Source organism: Macaca fascicularis, chromosome 11 (genome assembly GCF_037993035.2).
Source record: "Macaca fascicularis isolate 582-1 chromosome 11, T2T-MFA8v1.1".
NCBI classification, from domain to species: Eukaryota; Metazoa; Chordata; class Mammalia; order Primates; family Cercopithecidae; genus Macaca; species Macaca fascicularis.
Window position 1 is genome coordinate 102,287,849 of NC_088385.1, and position 17,655 is coordinate 102,305,503.

Sequence of the window (17,655 nt, forward strand, 5' to 3'; positions counted from 1 at the left end):
AAATCTCTTGAGTTGGTACCTTATCCTCTGTAGGTGAACTCTTTACTGTTTTTGGTGTTTGTTTAAATTCATTCTTCCTCTTTTCTTTTGTTCCTGGCTGAGAAAGATAATTTTTACCCATTTTATCATGATTTTTTCTTCTCCAACTTCTTTCATACTTCTGTGTAAGTTATTAAATGTTAACCCTTTGTTGGCCATATGTTCAGCTTTCATCCTTTTCCCCCATAGCACTTAATCAGTTGAATGAAAGGAAGTGACTCTCACAAAACCTTTCACATTTAAAAGGAAGTTTTAAAAAATTTCTCTCTTCCTCGAGAGATTCCCCTTTCTTTGTATTTTTAAAAGTTACTATACATCTCTGAGAAACATTAAAGCATTTTTTTCCCTAAGTAATAATTGTATATTCTTTCTTACTTGCATTTTTGATTTGACTAATGGAAGAATATTGTTTTTGTCTGTGAACATATATATGGACCGTATTTGCTATTCTTATAATGGAGCTTTCTGTCTAGAATAATTATACATATAAAATTTAAAGTATTATTATATCATTTTATTTTTTAAATATATCCTGAGTTTCAGTTTGTCAAACATAAAGCCCTAAAGTTGTATTATTTAAAATAATCTAGTTCCAAGTAGTAGCTGAGATTAGAAGCATAGCAAAATTCATGCTATCACTATCTATAATAGGAATAATATTTATTAATAGTGTTATTAAATCACAACTCTATTGACATCAAAGATTGACCATTAAGACCAAGTCTAGCCAGATACGGTGGTTCACACCTGTAATCCCAACAATTTAGGAGGCTGCGGTTAGAAGATCACATGAGCTCAGGAGTTCAAGACCAGCCTGGGCAACATAGTGAGACCCTGTCTCTACAGGAAATGTAAATATTGGCCAGTGTGGTAGCATGTACCTGCAGTCCAAGCTGCTTTGGGGGTTGAGGTGGGAAGATTGCTTGAGCCCAGGAGGTTGAGGCTGCAGTGAGCTGTGATTGCAGCTCTGCATTCCAGCCTGGGCAATGAAATGAGACCCTGTCTCAAAACAAAAACAAAAACAAAACACTAACTCCGGTTTATAACCAAGAAATTCCATGTTTAATATGAATTACAAAAATTATTCTTGGGGAACAAGTCTGCTTTTTTTCTGCTTATGTTGTGTGATTTCTTCTGTTTTGGCTTCTTCACAGATCCTTGGGGCTCCAGTTAAAACATTTTTTTCTCTTTTACGTCTAAACATCCAAGAAAAGTAGGAAGTTGTTCTCTCTTTTATGTATTTTTTATTGTATTTATTAAAATGTAAGTCCCTTTGTCTCAAGCTATGACACACACAGTGCCTACATTACTTTTTGTAGTTACCTTGGTATTTTATGTGCAGCTATGTTGAAAGTTTTCATTCTGTTAAAAGCATTGTGGAAAGAGGACTAGATGAGGAGTCAAGAGACTAACATAAATTAGTAATGAGATTCTGAATAAATCATTTAATTTCTCTAGAACTTGTTTCCCAGGATCATCCTTTATACCGTATCATCTTTTGGTATGAAATTTTTCTTAAATCCATTCTAGGGGATCGGAAACTATCTAGTGGATTGAATAAATGAGAGTAGGCCCTTAGAGGCTTCCATTAATTAGAAAATACAGGAAAATAATCTACCCATTTCCAGTCTCTTTTTATATTAAAAATCCTGACTCAATTTTAGTTTTCCTTGGTTCTGCACCAGGTGTTCTCTGAGTTCCTAGAAGCAATTCATGCCTTAAGGATTTAGGAAAAAAAGTTCAAAGCTCAGTGTACTCAACAGGGGCACGGTGTTAGAAAGTGTACTAACTCCAACCAGGTGCAGTGGCTCATTCCTGTAATCCCAGCACTTTGGGAGGGTGAGGCAGGCGGATCGCCTGAGGTCAGGAGTTTGAGACCAGCGTGTCTCTACTAAAAACGCAAAAGTTAGCTGGACATGGTGGCGGGCACCTGTAATCCCAGCTGCTCAGGAGGCTGAGGTAGGAGAATTGCTTGAACCCAGGAGACGGAGATTGTAGTGAGCCGAGATCACGCCATTGCACTCCAGCCTGGGCAACAGAGTGAGACTCCGTCTCAAAAAAAAAAAGTATACTAACTTCATTGCCTCTGGATTTTTTGAGTATTATTTATAGTATACATTGAGACTTCCTGTTATTATTATTCCCACTATAGCAAATCAGTGTGCCCATTACTTTTTACTTGAAATAACATATTTGAGGACACCCTTTATTTTAAAATCTGCATTGTAATTTATGTAGTTGACAGAATATAGCCTCCTATCTCTTACTGTTGAGGTTTTTGCTGATTAATCCACAACTTTTAATATTATATCTCATTAAGACCTTTATTAAAATGGATTTTTTATTCTTTTTTCTGTTTTTTGAGACAGTCTCACTCTGTCACCCAGGCTGGAGTACAAGTGGTGCAATAGTAGCTCGCTGCAGCCTTGAACTCCTAGGCTGCAGCTATCTTCTCCTCTCACCTCATCCTGTGTGAGCCATAGTGGCCCGTTATCTTTCCTTTTTTTTTATTTTTTATTTTTTTATTTGGGATAAGAAGCAAGGGAAATAAAGTTGGATGTTATCTCATAATATCCAAACATTATATTAAAGTTTACTCCATGCTCTCCTCACATCCAACATTTTGCCAATTGTGTTTGATCTTCTGGCCTTTGTCTTAAAGCAGTTGAAAATGAAGTTTTGCTTCCTCTCCTTGCTTCTGCTCTGCATTCATTTAAGTGACTGATACGTGCCAGTTAATTAGCTAGATTTCAAATAATATTAAAAGTAGCATCAGAACCAGGGAGATACCAATCTACCATTGCTGGCTTCTCTCCACTTAGTTAAGACAATCCACTGCTATCCTTGCTTTTTAGTCAATAGAGTATAAAAGCTGTGTGAGTCAGTTTTCTCCTATTGCATCTCTTAGTCGTTTGATGGGTATGTTTGATTTTATTTAGATTTTGGACTTAGGTAGTATTGCACTTAAGTACATTTGTACTGTTGTGTAGAGAAATCTTAAGGTTACTCTTTTTTAAAATGTTTGCTATTTATTACATCTCATATAAGAATCATTGGATAGGATTTCAGTGGAAAATATTAGAAGCCTACAGCCGGACAAACTTATTAATATATGTGTCTCACTTTTTCTTGGTTTATTTAAAAACTTTTAAATAAACACGAACACTAAAAACATCCTTTGAAGGCATTTTTAAAACTCCGGTATTCCTATTACCTTCGTCTGTAGTTGCTGAGTAATAACAGCACTGAAGAAATAATGTTCAGATATTTTTTCAAAGGTCTGCTTCTGATAGGAAAATGCTTAGTAATGACAGAGGCACGCCCTCCAATTCAGTGGCCATTTTGTACTGTAGTTCTTCTGGAGAAACAAGTGGGAATCATCAAAGAAAGAAATGTATGGATCAAAAAAGAATATGGACAAGAGGCAGTAAATTTTTCATTTAGGTCAACTGGAGAAATTAGAACCATGCTGTCTGTGAGCAGTTTAATCAGTTGGACCAATTTTAATGGACCCTTTTAAATTCTTTAAATTCTATGATTCGATTTTACTTTGCTGATTAATTAACTAATGCTTGAATTTGGGGCTTTTGGTATACTAAGTTAGAAATTATGTTGAAATGTGAATGCTCTGAAAAGCATTTCCTATTATTTTATATCTTAATATCCTGATATTATCTAAGGTTTAAGGGAGATAAAAGCACAAAGTAGTTAATTTCAGATTATACTTTGTGATTGTGTACTGAATTAAGATAAGTGAAAAGTCTATAGAAATTTACTACATTGGCAATACAATTATGGGGAAATTTATTTTCCATCATGGGATTTTGTTAATTTTGACAGAGATTTAGCCTTTTAAGTAGATTCCTCATTAAAAATTGAGAAAAATCACTGCCTTTTATAATTTGTTACAGTTTTACTCATCAGTTTATTTTGTGATATTCTGCAGCTAGCCTGGAAAAACATGGAAATCATAGCAATTAACAAGAGGAGTTTAATCCTTTTCAGTGGTATTTTCCAAAAACGATATATTGTTGTTCTATATGTGATAGTCACATTTAGACCTATAGCTTTAAGCTGTATTCAAAGATAAAATATTTTTTTAAATGCTTTGAAATAACACATAATAATTTTCAGGCACATATTTTCCCATCAAATCCCTTTAGTTGCAGATACCTTTTCCCTAGAGATTTTATTTTGAATTAAAGATCTTTTAGAGGTTCTGTTGGCATGGTAGAAACTTTTAAAAATATGTAATTTACATGGTAGTATGTAGAGAATACTTTTTTCCCAGAGAAATTACAAATTGGTACAAACTTGAAGAAAAGTTACATATAACTTGGTGAATTCTGTAACTTGGGAATGGAAATTAAAGGCTTTTTGATCCTTTGAACCAGAATAAGCACAGATTCATATAGGTGTGAAGTCTGCGTTAACAAAGTTACTTCTCAAACATTACACAATTTTGGGCTTTTGTGCCAATGCTTTGTGCCTTATACGCCCTTCTCTGTTAGTAGCTAGTGTGCCTGCGTTTTCTTGCTTTTTGTATTTAATATGGACTGCATGGCCCAAATAACATCTGACATCTGACAATAGTTAGCATTTTGCCAAACCTGATAATGTGGTTTAGATATCATACTGACATTTTAAATAAAGGAATATGTAATAGTTGAAGTAGAGCGTTAGTTTTGGGGTTGGTTTAGTTTGGGTTTTTTTGTTCGTTTGTTATTTTTTGGATTTTTTGAAACAGAGTCTCACTCTGTCGCCCAGGCTGGAGTGCAGTGGCACAATCTGAGCTCACTGCATCCTCTACTTCCCAAGCTCAAGCAGTCCTCCTGCCTCAGCCTCCTGAGTTGCTAAGAGCACAGGTGTGTACCACCATGTTCGGCTAATTTTTGTATTTTTTGTAGAGACAGCGCTTCGCCATGTTGCTCAGACTGGTCTCAAATTCCTTGGCTCAAGTGATCTACATGGCTTAACCTCCCAAAGTGCTGGAATTATGGGGGGTGAGCCACTGCACCCACCCCATCATTAGTTTTTATATGGAAAAGTGTATTGGCTCATTTTATTCATTTACTAAACTCACATGTAATTGGGTACCTTCTTTTTTTCTTTTCTTTTTTTTTTTCTTAGCAGACCTTAACTACCTTTTTCCACACAGATAACACATGAATATGTTCTCATTGTAAAAAATTCGCCCGCCTCGGCCTCCCAAAGTGCTGGGATTACAGACGAGAGACACCGCTCTGGGCCTCCATTTTCAATGAGTTGTTTTTGAAACCCATTAAGCTAGTTTTGAAAGTAATTTTTAAGACTAGAGTACCATTGTTTCTGTAGCCCCCAAGAACCTTTGCAGCCAATTTCTAACCTTGTGTAACGTGAGGCAAATGCTCTTACTTAATTTTCTTTTTCTTTTTTTTTTTTTTGAGAGGGAGTCTCTGTCTGTTGCCCAGGCTGGAGTGCAGTGTCATGATTTTGGCTCACTGCACCCTCTGCCTCCTGGGTTCAGGTGATTCTCCTGTTTCAGCCTCTCGAATAGCTGGTATTACAATAAACCCACATTACAGTCTCCCGCCACCATGCCCGGCTAATTTTTGTATTTTCAGTAGAGAGGGGGTTTCACTACGTTGGACAGGCTGATCTCAAACTCCTGACCTCAAGTGATCCGCTGGGATTACAGGCATCAGCCATGGTGCCCGGCTCTTACTGAATTCTTACATGTGAGCTATAGCTCATCTGAAGCAAAAATAAGGATTGGGAATAAATGTAGATATTATCAGGAGAATAATGCTAGCCTATTTTGAGTTTTCTAACTTAATCTGCTAAATAGATTTAAAATTACAAGTTTAGTTTCTAGTTAAGTAAAACAAACAACTATACACAGTACTACATTAGACCAAATTAATGAACTTCTTTACTCAAAATTATTTGCAATATGATGGGGTAGATAACAGCACTGAATCTATCAGGTTTATCCGACCCAGAAAAATCCCTCTTCTCTTATTTACTACTATCTGTCCTTGTGACTTTGGGCAAGTTCCCTTGGTCTCTCTGTGCCTTAGTTTCTTCATATCTAAAATGAGCCATGCCTCATAAGGTTATTGCAAAGATGAGACAGGCTTGTATATACAAAAAAAAAAAAAACAAAAAAACTTAGATTAATTCCTGGCCCTGTCTGGGTACTCAATAAATGTTTAGTACTGCTGTTGTTTGTGGGGAGATGGGTGGAAAATAAATCAACCAACCGGATAGGAACTACACTGATCATCCTCCTGTGAGAAGACTGTGCATCTGGGTAGTATCAAGCAGAATTATCAGCCTCCACTGACATCACCAAACCAGAGGTTAAACTTGCTGTAAACTCAGAAATGGGCAGTGGGAAAAGATCAAGAGCCATTATCAAACAGTCACCACTTATAGCCCCATAGCCTTGGGAAAACACAGCACTGGAATATTATTTTGTTTTGTTTTGTTTTCATTATCTTGTTCATGTTGGTGCCTGCTATGGCTCTATTTCCCTTGGAAACTAAATTTCTAAATTGGTAATCCATTGCCTCCTGATTATTTCTCTTCTCTGAATTTATACCTTAAAATTTCTTGACTTCTTCCCATTTGCTACTTTATATTAGCCTTAGGCTAATAAATACAGAGCACTCTCTGAAGGATGAATAAAAATCATGGAGCCTGTAGATCGTAATAACACCAATTTTATATGAGCATTTTCCAAAATTTTCTCGTGAGAAAAAAGTCTGTATTGGTATGTTCCCAGATTGTGTAGCTTCTATGAAACTTAAAACCACCAATGGAAGGGGACAATTTAAGATGAAGTTAGCTTGAAGAGAGACAAAAATATGATTGAATTGAAAATTATACCTTGCAGGGTTCAGCATTTTGAACCTTATAGAATATAACATATGATATATATGGTGAACTTGAGAGAGGTGGTTTCTTTTACATCTCAATTTTTCTCAAAGAGACAATTTTATATTATAGTTTAAAAGTATGAGCTTTGGAATCAGACCAACTGGGTTTATGTTCTGATGGTGACTTTAAGCAAGTTATACCTCTTTATGACTCATTTCCTCATCTGTAAAATGAGAGTAATAATAAAAATACCTCTTTATAGAGTTGTTAGAATTAAATGAGGTATTATAAAACGTGCTTAACTCAATGCCTACTAAATAAGCAACTCAGCAAATGTTAACTATTTTTAGTGTTACTACATTGTTTTTCAGGCTTGGCTCTGCTGTTTTCTAAAATATGTATAGTAACTCTGTTAGGGCCCTCCTGTCTTCTCATACCATTATCTCTAGTTGATCTTACAGACTACATACGTTTCTATACTGGTATATCATATGAGTTTGCCACTATATTTATATGCTAAAAACTTGAATCTATACATTCAGTAGGCTACTTTCCTGACCTCCAGACATTTTAGGTCTACGCCATTCACATTTGACTATCTCATAAGGCACTTCTAATACATCACCTTCATCCTCAGATTTGTTGCTGCACCACTGTTTCATATTCCATTAAATAGCACCACCTGATTCTTCAAATCAGCAGTCTTAATCTTGATCCCTCCGTTGCCAACCATTTTCAATCAGTAATCAAGTTATTTTGATTTTAATACTTAAACACATTTATTAAATGTTTTCATTTTTCTATACCTCTTGTAGTCCAAGTATCCAACAATAAGAGACTGGATAAATAAATCATGATAGATTCATGGAATTTATATGGTATAAGGACACTGAAAAGGAATAAGGTACAATATATGTCCTAATATGGAAAGGTCTCTAAAATACAGTCAATGAAACCAAGTGCAGAGAAACGTATATAGTATATTTCCATTTGTATAGAAATTTTGAAGGCTATTCATACATATGTAAGTGGATACTAAATTTGGGGGGAAGGATTCATGAGCTAAATATTTATTACCTTTTGGATGAGAGACTAGGGGACTAGGGTAGGAAAAACAAAGTTATTTCTCATTTTATATCTTGTTGTATTGTTTAAATTTTTCGTATAAAAGCAGCAAGACAGTAAAAAACAAACAAACCCAGGTTGAGTAGTTGAGCTTAGTGTCCTTTTACAGATGAAATAAGTTAACTTTTCTTGTATATCCCCAGAGAGAAGTTAATGGGCGAGAACTACCCAAGTAACTAGTGCCTGACACAGAGTAGGCACTCAATAAGTATTTGGCTAGTGATAAAGGAGTAAATGATGATTATCCCTTTTCTATCCAGATGATCTTTACACTGGAATGCTGTTAGCACTCAGTCATTGCCATCTGCAAGAGAGAACAAATAGTGTGAGGGACCAGAATCAGAATTTGGCCAGTAGTTAGTGCAGACTACAAATTGCTTTTCTGAAAGGGTATATGGCCCTGAGATCAGCTCTTCTGATAAAGGAAGGAGAGAGTCTCAAGGGTGCATCAGGGCTAGTGTGAAGAGCTTGGAGGGTTCAGACACACAGAATAAGTGACATAGGGCCCGGCGCAGTAGCTCACGCCTGTAATCTCAGCACTTTAGGAGGCCAAGGAGTGCAGATCACTTGAGGTCAGGAGTTTGAGACCAGCCTGGCCAACATGATGAAACACCATCTCCACTAAAAATACAAAAATGAGCCAAGTGTGGTGGCGCATGCCTTAAATCCCAGCTACTTGGGAAGCTGAGGTAGGAGAATCACTCGAACCTGGGAGATGGAGGTTGCAGTGAGCCGAGATTGTGTCACTGCACTCCGGCGTGAACAACAGACAGGAGAAAGAAAGAAAGAGAGAAAGAGAGAAGAAGGAGGAGGAGGAGGAGGAGGGGAGGGAAGAAGGGAGGGAAGGAAGAAGTGAGGGAGGGAAGGAAGGAAGGAAGGAAGGAAGGAAGGAAGGAAGGAAGGAAGGAAGGAAGGAAGGAAGGAAGGAAGGAAACATTGCAACAATGACTACTGACTTGGAAGACAGACAATCGTTGACTGTTCTTAGCCAGAAAAGAAAGAAAAGAAAAAGAAAGGAAGAAAGGAAGGAAAGAGAGAGATGAAGAAAGAAGTGACATAGAAGAAAAACAGAAAGAAGCATTGCAACAATGACTACTGAGTTGGAAGACAGACAAAGATTGACTGTTCTTAGCAAGCAAGCAAGAAAGAAAGAGAAGGGAAAGAAAGGAAAGAAAGAGACATAGAAGAAAAACAGAAACATTGCAACGAGTACTGAGTTGTAAGATAGACAGTCATTGACTGTTCTTAGCCCAGTAGAGGTGCTGGATTGTGGACCTGTAGTATTGATATTACTAGTGTGTCAATATCCAAAAGAAACCATTCAGTAAAGTGCCATTTGTGGAAGACGCTAGGTTTATTGAGATATCTAACTTTCCTAGTTAATATCTATGGCCCAGATAGTCAGAGTTGCACTTCTTTTCTTATGTTGACACCCCAACAGAATTTTTTAAAGAAGGAAATTTTTTTTTTTTGGAAGACTGAATATCAGTTAGATGAGCATGAAGTTTATGTAGAAATAATCTCCCAACAGCTTAGCTCAGCTATTCTTAAAGTTTTTAAAATTTAAGGCTCTACTGGAGTAAAACGATGTTATATAGAAAATTATTTTCCTCAGATATTTTTAATACTGTAATAACATTTCTCAGCCTATTTAAAGGTTCATATTGATCATCACAATACTTCTTTAAGTGTAACGAAGTGCTATAGTATTTTGGTTTTATATTAGTAGCTGATTAAAATTTCAGTGCACAAATTCTAATGCAGTTATTTTGAAGGTAGCTCATTTCACTCTTAGAAAGCCTGTTGAGTTTTTGCAACAGGCTGTTAAGCATTGCAAGTCATGAAAAATAACTAATTTTCCATTTTGGTCACTGCTTTTCACATCAGTCATCATCCCAAAATAAAAAGTAAATAATGAAAGCAGCTGCTAGGCTACTTATTTTTTTGTGATTTTTTTCAATCTCTGATTGAACTCGAAATGCTCGAAAACAGGTTCTCAGCCTTAGAACTATTGACACTTTGGGCCAGATAACTCTTTGTGAGGGTTGTCCCATGCAATATAGGATGTTGAGCAGCATCCCGATCTCTATGCACTAGATACCAGTAGCACTGCTCACATCCACCCCACAGTTTTTTGGGGGTTTTGGGATTTGTTTTTTTAAGATGGAGTCTCGTTCTGTTGCCCAGGCTGGAGTGCCGTGGCACTATCTTGGCTGCAGCCTCCGCCTCCTGGGTTCAAACGATTCTCCTGCCTCAGGCCTCCCAAGTCATTGGGACTGCAGATGTGCACCACCATGCCTGGCTAATTTTTGTTTTGTTTTTTTTTCTTTTTCAGTAGAGACGAGGTTTCACTGTGTTGGCCAGACTGGTCTCAAACTTGTGACCTCAAGTGACCCACCCATCTTGGCCTCCCAGAGTGCTGGGATTATAGGTGTGAGCCACCATGCCTTGCCGACAGGTTTTGTTAGTTTGTTTTGAGACGAGTCTTAAATGACTTACTGCGGCCTTGAGCTCCAGGCTCAAGCAGTCCTTCACTTTCAGCCTCCCAAGTAGCTGGGACCACAGGTGCACACCACCATTTCTGGCTAATTTTTTTATTTTTAGTAGAGACAAGGTCTTGCTTTATATTGCCTAGGATAGTCTCAGATGCTTGGCCTCAAGCAGTTCCTCCTGCCTTGGCCTCCCAAAGTCCTGAGATTACAGGTTTGAGCTACCCTGCCTAGCACACTCCTCAGTTTTAACAATGAAAAATGTCTCCAGAAATTGCCAGATGTGGGGAGGGGGAGTTGTGCAGTGATGATCTACTTTGAGAACCACTGCTTTATAAGAACATAGTAGTTTTTTTGTTTCTACTTTTTGTTTTTAACTGTCTTGTTTAATGGTGATTTTAAAACGTGGCTCAGAAAAATCACATAATTGAGAATAGTTTATTCCGTGAACTTTATATTAGCTTGTGGAAAGACAATGTGAATAATTCAAATTGACAAGTAAGTAGACACTTATTTGTGCCTTCACTGAGACTAGCAACTTGAAATCATGTTGCTAGAGGATACCTTTGATATTTGTTGACCTTGGTGAAAATATTAAAAAGCATAGACATTGTTGCAGGAAGTTTACAAGTCCAAATACTTGCTCATCATTTTCTGAATTTTTAAAATAAATACATAAAATAACGTATACAAGTTACACTAGTTGATACACATGTGATTAACTCATAAATTTATTTTAGATCTTAACTATATTAACTTTTGCTTTTTGTCATATTCTCTTTCAGTAGAGGTTAAAAGTACCACTGCTATGGAAGTACCACTACTAGATGAAAGTTTGAGCTGGACGTGGTGGCTCACACCTGTAATCCCAGCACTTTGGGAGGCCAAGGTGGAAGGATTGCTTGAGGCCAGGAGTTCAAGATCAGCCTGGGCAACATAGTGAGACCCTGTCTCTAAAAAAGAAAAAAATAGAAATAAAATTGCCTGAGACTATTAGATGGAAGTTTGTAAGACTCTAATGGGTTTTTTTCTGGTTTTTATTTTGTTTTGTTTTGTTTTCTTTTTTAGAGACAGGATTTTGCTGTGTTGCCTAGGCTGGAGTATGGTGGCTATTCACAAGTGTGATCATAGGCCCTACAGCCTCAAACTCCTGGACTCAAGCAGGCATCCCCAGTAGCTGGGACTACGTGTGCGGTGTTTTAAAATCTAAAATCTAAATGGGCCAGGCGTGGTGGCTCGCGCCTGTAATCCCAACACTTTGGGAGGCTGAGGCAGGTGGATCACCTGAGGTCAGGAGTTCGAGACCAGCCTGGCCAACCTGGTGAAACCCTGTGTCTACTAAAAATACAAAAGTCAGCTGGGCATGGTGGCTGACTCCTGTAATCCCAGCTACTTGAGAGGCTAAGGCAGGAGAATCACTTGAACCTGGGAGGGGGAGGTTGCAGTGAGCCGAGATGGCACCACTGTGTTCTAGCCTGGGCCACAAGAGCGAAACTCCATCTCACCAAAAAAAAAAAAAACAATAAAATGATTTTTTCCCCAGATTATAATAATAATAAGTTGAATATTTTCGAGTTTACATTTTTGTTCCATAGTATTTTCTTAAGCCTTTTATACCAGACTTTAGGAAAACCTAGCATCTGATTTTTAAAAGACTTTTATTATAGACCTTAAAATTGTATTTTAAGGGGGAGAATACTACAACGAAAACTCCATGGCCAGGCCTGGTGGCTTATGCCTGTAATTCCAGCACTTGAGCTCAGGAGTTCCAGACCAGCCTGGGCAACCTGGTGAAACCCCGTCCCTACCAAAAATACAAAAAGTGAACTGGGGGTGGTGGTGCACACCCGTGGTCCCAGCTACTTGGAAGACAGAGATAGGAGGATTGCTTGGAGGTTGCCATGAGCAGAGATAGCACTACTGCACTCCAACCTGGGTGACAGAGTGTGACACCATCTCAAAAAAAAAAGAAAAAAGCTCCATTTACCCATCACTCAGCTTCAGCAGCTGTTAACATTTTACCAAACTGTCTCATCTATTCCTCTCCCCCTCTCCCACCTTTTTTCTTGGTGTATTTTAAAGCAAATACCATATGACTCCCATTTGTCCTGTTATAAATAAATAAATAAATAAATAAAAATAAAGCAAATATCAGACATTACCTAATTTCACCTGTAAATGTATCAGTATGTATCTCTAACAGACAAATACTTGCTGTGATTTAGGTGTGGTTTGTCCCTGCCAAAACTCATTTGAAATTTAATTGCCATGCAATGATGTTGGGAGGTAGAACCTTTAAGAGGTAGGACCTAATGGGAAGCATTTAGGTCACGAGGCTCCACTTTCATGGATGGCTTGGTGCCATTCTCACAATAGTGAGTGAGTTTTTGCTCTCTCAAAACTGAATTAGTTCTCTTGGGAATTGATTAGTTCTTGAAAGAGCAGGTTATAAAGTAAGGACATTCTTAGTGCTTGGCGCCTTTGCACATAGCCACTCCCCTTTTGACCTTCTACCATATTATATCTAGGCAGCAGAGCCCTTACCAGAAGCCAGTGGCATGCTCTTGAACTTCCCAGCCTGCAGAACTATGAGCTAAGTAAGCTTCTTTCTTTATAAAATATGCAGTGTCAAGTATTCTGTTATAACAACACAAAACAGACTAAGAACTCTTTTTTTTTTCCTTTTCCAAGATAACACTGGCCAGGCACAGTGGCTTACACCTATAATCCCAGTGCTTTGGGAGGCCGAGGTGGGAGGATCACATGAGCCTAGGGGTTGGAGACCAGCCTGGGCAATATAGTGAGACCCTGTCCCTAAAATAAAGAACAATTAGCCGGACATAGTGGCACATACCTGTAGTACCAGCTACGCAGGAGGCTGAGGTGGGAGGATCCCTTGAGCCCAGGAGTTTGAGGCTGCAGTGAGCCATGCACACCACTGCATGGGTGGCAGAACGAGACCCTGTTTCTAAATAAATAAATAATGATAACCCCAATAAAATTATCTCATCTAACAAAATTAATAATAATTTCCTAATAATCTAATACCTAGTCTGTGTTTGAGCTTCCTTAAATTCTCGAAAATGCCTTCTTACAGTTGTTCCAAGCAGGATCGAAAACAATGTCCATATGCTGCACTGGGTGATAGGTCCCTTTAGTCTTACCCCACCCTCTTGCCTCTTTTTTTTTTTTTTTTTTTTTGAGACAAGATCTGGCCCTGTCATCCAGGCTGGTGTGCAATGGTGCGATCTCTATTCACTGCACCCTTGCCTCCCAGGCTTACACCATCCTCCCTCCCACCTCAGTCTCCCACCTCTCACTGTTTTAAAAGTCATTTATTTGTTGAAGAAATTTGATAATTTGTTTTTGGTGTGTGTGTGTGTGTTTTTTTAAAAGACAAATGCATTTCATTATTTATTTAGATATGTCCTTGAGTCATGGGAACTAAATAATTTGATCTGCAGGATTTCCATACTCTGTATTTAGCTTATATTGTAGCATAAGATGGCATTTGGTTTAGCACAAAATTCTGTATTTTAAAATACCACTTTTGGCCAGGCATGGTGGCTCGTGCCTGTAATCCCAGCAATTTGGGAGTCTGAGGTGGGCGGATCATTTGAGGTCGGAGTTAAAGACCAGCCTAGCCAACATGATGAAACCCCATATCTACTAAAAATACAAAAAATTATCTAGGCGTAGTAGCGCATGCCTGTAATCCCAGCTACTTGGGAGGCTGAAGCAGGAGAATCACTTGAACCCGGGAGGTGGAGGTTGCAGTCAGCCAAGATCATGCCACTGTACTCCAGCCTGGGTGACACGGGGAGACTCTGTCTCAAAAAATAAAAAATAAAAAGTAAAAGTACCACTTTTTTATCTTGTTTCTCAGAGTGTCGTGAGTTTTATTTTACTACCTGAACAAGTTTAGGAGTCCCATAGCATTCTTACTTTGTGCTTAAGGAAGCTGAAACAGGGAGAGGATTTTTCTGGAAACAGAGCATTCCTAGAAAGTACCAGAGCACTCAGTACTTCCTTGGTAATGTTGAAAGCTTAATGAACCATGGTTTTATCAGAGGTATCACAAGATAAAACTTTTTAGGAAAAACTTTTCCTGTTTTGTTTTATCCCCTGTGCCTACATGTTGCCTGACATGGAAGATGTTCAGTAAGTATTTATTATTGCATCAGTTGCCTAATTCTGCCATCTTTGGCCCATTCTTCTCTGACCCAAGACCTGAAAGCTTACAACTTGTTCTATCTATAAGAGTTTAAAGCAGTTTAAAAGAGTGAAGCTAATAATAAAAGCATTGTAGCCAGATACAACTGCTCATGTCTGTAATCCCAATGACTCAAGAGGCTGAGGCGGGAGGATCCCTTGAGGCCAGGAGTTAGAGACCAGCCAGAGAAACATAGCAAGACTCCATCTCTACAATAAATTTAAAAATTATCTGAGTATGGTGGCTTGCACCTGTAGTCCCAGCCACTCAGAGGGTGAGGTGGGAGGATTGCTTGACCTCCAGAGGTTGAGGCTATAGTAAGCTGTGATCATGCCACTGCACTCCAGCCTGGGTGACAGAGAAAGACCCTGTCTCAAATAAAAGCTAACCAGCAATGATATAGTGATGACACTGGCACTTGTACAGAATACATAATGAATCATGTAGAAAACAAGCATTGCCATAAGTGAATGGTCAAACTGTATACATCTGGGAGATCTGATGTCTTTTCTTTTCTTTTTTTTTTTTTGGAGCTGGAGTCTCGCTCTGTTGCCGAGGCTGGAGTACAGTGGCGGGATCTCAGCTCACTGTGACCTCCACCTCCCATGTTCAAGAGATTCTCCTGCTTCAGTCTCCCGAGTAGCTGGGATTACAGATGTGTGCCACCATGCCTGGCTAATTTTTGCATTTTTAGTAGAGACGGGATTTCACCATGTTGGCGAGACTGGTCTCAAACTCCTGACCTCAAGTGATCCACCTGCCTTGGCCTCCCAAAGTGCTGGGATTACAGGCGTGAGCCACTGCACCCACCTGGATCTGATATCTTTATGTGGGGCCTGCAGGGAGTAGGACTGGCAAGAAATGCCAGTAGTGTAGGACTTGGATGAAATATTTTCTTGAAGAGCTTTCTTCAGCAAAAATTTGGGGTTTTCCTGTCTATTTTTGTTTATTTTTATTGCAAAAATGTTTCAGCCACCAGAACAATCTTAGCACAATCAAAGTTTCTTGGATGTTTTTCATTTAGCAAAATTCTTTCTGGTGTTATGATACGTGTTTTCTGTCAGCTAAAACTTACAGGAATAGTGAACCACAAAGATTTCCTGAGGAGCTCCCACATGCTGTGTCTGAGGTTTCTCGTATTTCTTTTGGCATCAATAACATTCTCCAATACTTCGAAATTATAGTTTGAGTCCAGTGTTAATGATTTCTCTTCAAAAAAAACAACTTAAATAAAACATTTGTGGTTTTATTTTGCTTGAACCAAGGAAAAGTCATAATAGAGACAACTACCTACTCTGCTTTACCCTCCACACAAAAACACCCCTTTCTAAAGCTGCCATATAATACTTTATGAAAAATAAACATTTCCCTGTATTTATTAGTGTATAAGCCTAATATCCCAAAACCTCTAAATGTAGTGGTCAGAACAGTTGCAATAGGGAGCCCCCCCTTGCTGTAAAAGAAAAAAAAAGTCAAAATAAATTATCTTATGTTGGATGATCAGGTTTTAATAATAAGACATTATTTGCCTTTTTCACTCCCATTCTCATGTGCATGTACAGAGTACAAAAAGCTCATCAGATGGTTGCATATTCTATATTAACATTTAGCTATTTGAAACTATTACTTGTTGTTTTGGTATGGCTATTCCTCTTTGATGCTACAATGATCAGAAAAGACTTAAAATACTTCTGGCTTTCCAACTATATTATTTGTGTAAGCCTTGATTTTTCTGTATACTTCACCCAAAACAATAAATTGCAACACATTGAATGCGGAAGCAGATATAAGTATCCAGCAATTTTCTATTAAGCCAAACAATAAAGAGATTTGCAAAAAGTGTAAAACAATCTGTTCTTCTCTAGGAATTTTTTTCATTTTGGAGAATTTTTTCATTAAACATATGTTTAACATTGTAACAGGTTTATTGCTATTTTCAAGTAAAATGGTAATTTTTTTTTAAATTTTAGTTTTGAGTTCTAATATGATATCATTAGATGTCCATGTAAACAAAAGCTCTTTGGGGCTCTCAATAATTTTTTAGATTATAAGGAGAGCTGAGACCAAAAATTTGAGAACTACTGGTCAGGATATGGTTTTCTGAGATCTATTAAATAATACACAAGTTATTTGACAGTTTCAGAGAAAAACTGATAGCAATTTTATTCCTAAACATTTTTAAAGAATTAATGTAAACATAATGAATAGAACTTGAGTGTTCATAGTGTTCATACAGTATCTGGGTTTACATGTGTTAGGAAGTGATGTGATTTGCACTAACAGCCAAAAATAGAAAATGCAAATATGAAATATAACTAGTAGAAAATAGAAAAATAGAAAAATGCAAATATGAAATATAACTAGTAGATAACTAGAAATTACATTTATTGAACCTGCAGTACATTCACCTCAGTCTCCAAAGGTTGTCTTCTATGAAACTTTGTCAAATACTTTGTTACATACAGTCATAAAACAAAGTATGGTGATCACCTTGGTAAGCCAGATTTCTCCAGAACTGTAAAACAGTGCTTTCTGAGATAAAACTGATCTGTTACTAAAGATGGGGAAGAAACCAAAACTACTGAGGAATCACTCATAGTTATATAGCACAAATGGATGTGCCACACCTTTAACAAGAAGCCTGTGAAACCAGTCAAAAAGTTAATGGGAAGTTTTATTTGGAGAAAAGGCAGAATAAGCTACTGGTAGAATTTGCTGTATCACATGATACTGTTGGATATGATCTGTGATATACAAGGTGAGTGATTAATGTGCTGTTGTTGTGAAATGTGAAATAGCAAGTGTTCCAGATTATGGTGATCTGAACTGAGTATGTATATGTGCCCTCAGCTTATATACAGAACATATTTGAAGAACAAAATATTCTTGTTTCTCTTCTGATTATCATTTAAAAAAAAATCTATACTA

The 17,655-nt window shown here is 37.7% G+C and overlaps 1 protein-coding gene across 38 annotated transcripts in view; it reads left to right on the forward strand.

Moving 5' to 3' along the window:
- VEZT (vezatin, adherens junctions transmembrane protein) overlaps window positions 1-17,655 on the forward strand; it is a 77,841-nt gene that overhangs the window by 9,810 nt on the left and 50,376 nt on the right. For 10 of the 38 annotated variants that reach the window (XM_045365728.2, XM_074007551.1, XM_065524662.1 and 7 more), the window contains one exon: window positions 13,043-13,111. The exons of the other annotated variants lie outside the window; for them this stretch is intronic. The gene's annotated coding sequence lies outside the window, so the exon portion shown is untranslated. The remainder of the gene's footprint in view (window positions 1-13,042; window positions 13,112-17,655) is intronic. 38 annotated transcript variants of the gene reach the window in all.